Source organism: Semicossyphus pulcher, unplaced genomic scaffold (genome assembly GCF_022749685.1).
Source record: "Semicossyphus pulcher isolate SPU_LCO1_2020_fin unplaced genomic scaffold, fSemPul1.0.p SCAF_14, whole genome shotgun sequence".
Classification (NCBI taxonomy): domain Eukaryota; kingdom Metazoa; phylum Chordata; class Actinopteri; order Labriformes; family Labridae; genus Semicossyphus; species Semicossyphus pulcher.
In genome coordinates this window covers 28,727,412-28,734,640 of record NW_027211648.1, presented here as the reverse complement: position 1 = coordinate 28,734,640, position 7,229 = coordinate 28,727,412, and positions in this window count along the sequence as shown.

The window sequence follows — 7,229 nt, the reverse complement described above, 5'->3', positions numbered from 1 at the left end:
GTCAGCCCACCCTTCTCGTTGTTTCTGCCTCAACTTCCTGAGCTGATCATGAGGCAGGAAGAGGCTGAACACTTTGGTCAGACTTCCCCTCCTCTCTCTTATGTCTCATGCAATCATGCTACCTGCACAGTTCATTCTGTTTACAGTCCTGTCCAGTCTTGTCACTGTTTCTCCAAATAATTAGACCATATTTTCCCATTCTTGCACATATTAAAGGCTTTAACTCTTACAAAAACTTTCTGAAATATGACCCACATTCCAAATCTGTGGCCTAAATATTCAGCAGATGCTCTGTTAGTCTCCTCCTCTCCTTCCCTCTCTCCTCCCTTCTCTTGTAAAGATTTCCAGATGCTCCCCCCTTCAAACTGAGGAATGCACAACTTCTTCTCTTCCTGCCTCCTCACTCCTCCCCCTTTATGTTCACAAAACTCATTGTCTTGTCCCCCACCCTCTCATTTCTTATCTTTCTTAAACTTTCTCCTTCCTTTCAGCGTAAAGTCTTTGCACCCATGCACTTACAGAGGCTTTTACAGAGACATAATTTAAACCCTAACACAGCTAATAAACAAAAAGCATGCTCTCTTTGACAACTTTACACCCCCGTTTCTTCAGTTCAACCCTCATAGGCAGGACAAAAAAACCCCACTCTACTTTACTGTAAAACCAACAGATGCTGAGCTGCATGGACATGCATCTGTGGTCAAGCGTGCTAACTGTGCAGCTGCTTCCTGTGCAAACAAAAGTGATCACACATGTTGTCACCTCTTGACTCTCTCTGCTCATCTAAGTGTGACAATTAGGTGTGAAGTTGCTCCCACGCAGGTATTCAACCTGCAGCGAGCAACCAGTGGAGGGAGCTGTGGTCCAGAGCATTACACACAACAGTTATAGCCATAATGGATTAGAACAGCTCTGTCCACTGCACACCATGAAACATGGTCAGTGTATTTATAGGAGCTGTTTCATCACTTTATCACCAGGAGGGAACTTGGATCATAAATAGCAGGCTCATAGTACCAGTGGAGGTTAAAATGGTGCAGCCAGAGCAAACCTAATCCATAGACTGTTTATAAGAAGTGGAATCCAGGTAATACTAGTGAAGAAAATGCAGGAGCCTTCGGGCCCGATCAGACAGAACGCGCTTTAGCAGCTGGGCGGCTTTTGTCATTGTTTTCAACGACAGAGACGCTTTTTGTGCGCTGCTTTCGCGTTGCAGAGCACCTCGCGTTTTTCATGGTTAGCTCATGGTCCAATCGGATTAAAGGAGAGGCGGGCCTTCTGTCAGTTTACAATATAACGGTTAGGTTAATGGAAGCTAATGATTCGGTGGTTGCCTTAACAACAGTAGAAAAAAAAGGCGCAGTGACCTTTTTTTAACCATGGGCTTCAACAAAAAAGGCAGCGCAGTGCGCCTTGCGTTTTACTGCCTGCGAAACGCGCTCTGTCTGATCTGGGCCCTTAAACCTGCACTTGTTCTAATAGCCAGCAGGGGGCGACACCACTAGTTACAAAAAAGAGTCTATGAGAATTCAAAAAGGCCTACATGTATGGAAGCCTGTTTCCGCCGCCTGGATTTAAAAAAAAGGTAATTTAATTCAGATGCTATATCAAAATAATGACTTAGAAACTCAATATTTTTAATTAGTATCTTAATATTTCGACAACAATAGCACAACAATGTACAGGGGTAGGTTGTTCTTTATCCATCTATACAGGCGACACCTCTTTTCTGATGACAGTGATGGAGAGCAAGTGCACACAACTTCCCGATGGTCGATCGAAATATTGAGATAGTTTCTCATTAGTTTGAGATAGTAAGTCAAAATATTGAGTAATTTCTCAATATCATGATTCACAGGACTTTTTTTTATCCAAGTGGCAGAAACAGGCTTCTATATACATAAGACTTATGACTACGTTGTTTTTCTCAAAGAAAATTAAGCAACAACCTCAGTACGGAGCCTCGTGAGTGACCCTGGAAACACATCACAAAAGTGTCTCTCCACCGAAATGGCATATATTTTACCTTAAAAAGCGTACTACGATATATGTACTATATTTTCATGCCTATGACATATTCTACAGGAAGAGACATTAATAGCGCTGATACAAGGTATTGCATATATCATTTTCACAGTGTATTTTGGCCCAGAACCATGAGTGACTCGCAGTAAAAATAGGAGATATTCTCGGTCTGAGGCCCTGTGTCCACATTGTACCTTTTGCTGGCACTTCCTGGTGAAGCGCTTGTGCGGTGAGAGAAAAAACAGTGCACGCTGGTTTTGTTTCTATGACTACAATAAGTTTGACTTAGCACAAAGCTAACAACAAGCGTACAACGCGTAGGGCGATAAAAGCACAACACTTACCAGCAACATTTAGTGTCCGGTCGATCTGCTCCCACAAACGGCTTTTCTTTCTCTATTGTGATCCTGTTTGTTCGTCGTATCGTGCAGCTCCGGGTGGACAGAAACCGCCAAAACAAGTTGCTCCTCCATGTTTGGTGGTAACCAGGGTGATGAGTGGCGCCCCATCTGATTGGTTGCCTAAAAAAAGCGACGGTGATGACACCTGCGCCTTTCTGAAAAGTTCAGAGATTTTCAACTTCAAGCGCTCGCATTATGCTCTGTCCTCATTGGCAACAAGTGAAAAAAGACGCTGGCGCTCAGAGAAAGGCGCTATGTGGACAAGGGGCCTGAAGCCTCTAACCTGTTCTCGTGCAACCAAAATGAAGATGTGCCGCGGCCGTCAAGTATCCGTCAAGTTTTTTTGCTGAAATAAGTTGTCTGCTGTTGGGAGATAAAAAGTTGTTCACCGTTCGTGAAAACAAAACATTAACCTAAAATACGCTAAAATGCTTGTCAGGCCGAGGGGAGCTGCAGAGCAAACCTGTACACATTGTTTGATCCCTTCTTAGTACATAACAAACATAACAAGGAACACACAAAGGACCAAATGTTATCAGTTGTTCCGGCAGATGCATTGAACCGTACCAGTCACCAAATAACCATTATCGTTGTATATTTCACTATAACTTTCTGTTGGATCTGAGCTCTACTTGGCAGGCCCGGTGCTCTTACTGTGAAAAGTGATTTGTGGTATCTGTGTCAGATACAGGCCACCATATGCTGTGCCAGAAGCCCACTGTGGTGCTTCTGAGTACATTTCTAACCGGTACTTTCTCTTTTATCCGCTCTCTGAACGCGAAACAACTCTGCACCGTTTCAGCGGAAATAGACACCGGACATTTGGTTTAGGTGATTCATTTGTTTACCAGAAGCCGGTCTTTCAAAACTGTTCACTGATAAATAAATGAGGAGGAATAAAAGAGCGGAGCAGCTGTCTGTTCATACAGCATGAGGTTATTTCATGATGGGGACAAACAAGACTAATGGAGACTTTTAAAAAACCAGGTCCATTAGAAACACAGTAGAAATATACAATAGATATTTTAACTAAGGTTTTATGTTGAAAACACAACTGATATATTTCAAAGGCTTTTGAAAACCATAAAAGCACCGGAGAGATACGAAGCTAATGGCAGCAGATTTGGATGAGCATGGTCTGTATAAATTCAGTGGGTATCAATCCAAAACAGTCTACACATTTGAGACGTCCTAAAATATATTTCACCCAGATGGCCGTGGTTTAGCAGGGTTTAGCAGCGGTAGCTTTGGCGAGCCTCAATAGTTTTGAAACAAAGCTGTTACACTTTCACTCAGGAGACCGCTGTGAAAGCAAATATAATGTTGACGTATTATTTTAGCTCAATTCATAATCCTTTCCTGAAACAATGGAGGACTTTTGGTGCATAAAATGAAAAGGTTTAGGTCCACTTAACTGATACTACAAAAAAGCCACCCGCCATGTGAGTAGAGTTTTCTTATTCAACAAAATGTCGTCCATCTATGTCAATATATTTTAGCTCTATTTAGCTGTACACGATTTAAAGTAAACCTTTTTGATGGTAAATTGTCACCTCAGCCACAATTGAAATGTATCATTGTAAATCGATGATCACAAACAAATACAAAACCATGTCTGTTTGACGTTATATGTAGGCGTGAGGTTTCTTTTAGGTTTAAAGCATAAATACGGTTAAAAAACAGTTTACTATTTTGCTAGTTTATCCAAAAAGTGACAGGAAACCTAGGCACACAACTCTCTGGGGCTAATTTGCTAAAGGATTGCGCAGCTTTTGCACACGCTAAAGCTGTGCAAATGAGACAAAAAGACTCCGAGCACACGCAGAGGGTTGAATGCACTCCAAACTGCGCTGCAGAGCAGACAGCGTCTCTATACTCTGATGCTGTTTGCGTATTTGATTAAGTCATTATGCAGACATTTGGGGCAAATTTGGTAATTATTATAATCAGGAGGTCAATCGATCTGGGGCTGTGAGACGGTCTGAAAACGTTGCGCAGGATGGGGATTATTATATATGGACAAGCTATTATTGCGGGCTTGTTCAAGAAAAGTAAAAAAAAATTAAACTAACCTTTCGAATTCATTGAAAAAACAGTCAAAAGATCTGCCCCCTCCTTTTCCTGTTCATCCTCGATCTGTGGATTGAGTTGAGCTCCGTCAGTGTGGAGCTCAATTAATACACAACAGCGGAGAGTGGAGGTACAGACAGTTCTTTTCCACGATCAGACACAAAACAAGAGCTGCAAAACTTCATGCACCCACAATCCATTCTGAGTGAATTCCTCCCTCTGTGCAGTGGAGGACGTAAGGCATGGCTCCAGGAGAATAAAAGTATTTTTAGAGAGTCCCCATTAGTATGAGGAGAAGCACTGTCTAAAGGATGAAGTCTTGGATTAAATGTCTGTCGCCTAATTAATGTTAAATAATGATTAAATAAACATTACTGCTAATCGAGCACACAGCTATATTAAGCAAACTCACTGATGCACTTTTTCAACTTTGACAACTGGTAACAAAAAACAGCTGACGGGCACAAAGAACAGTTAGAAGCAGGAACACGTCCAGAAGGATTTATTGTATACAGATCATGAAAAATGTCGAACAGCAAGAGAAATATTCACCATTGACCATATTCACGCGGCGGCCATTTTCCTCTGACTCTACCATCCTGAGCTGTTAAGTCGTACCCTTTGTGAATCTGACAAATCATTATCATTTCACTTATTCCTGAATAATCACCATTTGATAACTCTTTAGCTACCAAAAGACAACAGCTAACATTAGCATACAACCACTTAACCAGCTAACACTACTGTTAGATAGTGTCCCACAATACAAGAAGAAAGGCCTTAAATTCTTGCTAGCGGTGGTAACTTGAGTAGCTAATGGTAATGTTAGCTAGGAATTTATGTCTCTCATATTTTAATGTGTAACACTATCAAAACAATTGTGTTAGCTAGGAAGTGGTTTATGCTAACGTTAGCTGTGTAACTGAAGCTAAAGCTCATATCAAAATTGTTGTTTTGACTAAAGTATGGCCCCATCTCACCAAATTTTCACTATACATATTCTATTCAGTCGCTGTTTAATCTGGAAGCAGTATTATGATTTACGACTCACAACATTTAGGGCCTGTGTCCACTAACGCTGTTTTATTTTTTTTGCGCTGGCAGCACCTACAACTTCAAGTTGAGAGCGCTTCTCACTGGCGCTTACGGTTACTAGTTTACAAAGTTGTCTGATGGCACTTTCGCTTCCCTTGGTTGTGACCGTTAAGTCTGTTTTAAATCGCTCTGTGTGCTTAATATTTTACAGAGAAAATCTTAAAAACAGTGGAAAGGACTCGTGTCCTGGCGTTAGCAGCAGCTCCACTCCTGGAAATTGTACCCTCATAAAACTAAAGGAATAGTTTCACCTTCGCCATTGTCGTTGACCAAGTTGATATTTGAGGTGACATTGACAAGTGCGGTGGTTTTCCAAAAGTTAGGGTTAGTATTTTCAACTGAGAGCGCTGTGAGCACAGCAACTGTTGAAGTTGTTTTATAAGTCAATCAATAACATGGTATTTTTTATCATAATTTCTTTTGTGTGTAAAATATTATCAAGAAACAATTAATTCAATTTGTTGAAAAGATGTAGGGATTGTATTCTGAATTGTTATGACGTACAATAAGTAGAAAGTGCAACTACCTCAATTTTGCACTGCTTGTGTCTTTGAATCACAACCCAGAGCTTGTGGCCTCCGGTCAAGGTCAAATTAAACCTCAGGAAAGAGGAAGAGACATAACTTTAAAGTATATACTGCCACGTTCTCACAGCTGTCCGTCTTATCAAACACAACATGCTCAGCTGTCTGTTGTAGACACACGGCTGTGCAGTCAAACCCAGGAAAAATCAGTATTTTTTAAACAATGTACTTTTACTGTGTTGACTGAGATCTTCTCCCGGTCTCTGTTTGCCTCTCTCTGTCTCCTGTCTGTGTTCTCTGTAACACACACAGACTCAGAGTCAACACCACTTGAGCTCACATAATGAACAAGTATAATACAGTGTGAGTCAGTCTTCGTCTCTGTCAATCAAACAAGACATCCTGGAAATGACTGGGCCAATTTCAACAAGCCTGTGGTGAAAGGTACAGCCTGAAACTGAAACTGGAGTTTCAGAAACACAACACCATTTTTATGTCATTTCCCTATGTTAGTATCGATTTTAGTCAACTTATTTTTAAGGCACATTAACAGTACTTTTTGCACAGCGTACCGCATGAATCCTCTTTGTTGATAATAATTTAAGACTTGACTTCGTTTAGTTTAGATATTTCAGTAACATTTACTAGAAACATAAAACATGGGTTGGAAGCTCAAATGCTGTTGTAATACTACTGCTGTGTTCCAGGTTGTAAGCATTATAAATAAATGATACCTGACTATCTTTATAATTACACTATTTCATGAGACAGTTTATAGTGAAAATCTGTCATTAAAATAGGCAACAACTAATGCTAGCTTTCAAACACTTAGCTAGTAAGTACGTTAACTTGTTCCAAGCTAACATTATTTTAGCTAGGAATTAAGTCTTTTTTTATGTATCACTTAAAATGAACCAACGCTTCAGCCACTTCCTAGCCAACAGTAACATATGGCTGGATGCTAACATTAGCTGTTGTCTGTCCTAAGCTAATGGGAACATGTTTTTTTAAAGTCAAATGTGGCCCGATGCCCTTCTTGATTGTCACTTGATTGTCTTTTTAGCTGCTGATCGATATGGAAGCAGTGCATTAATAACGTTTGTCAGAAACACTA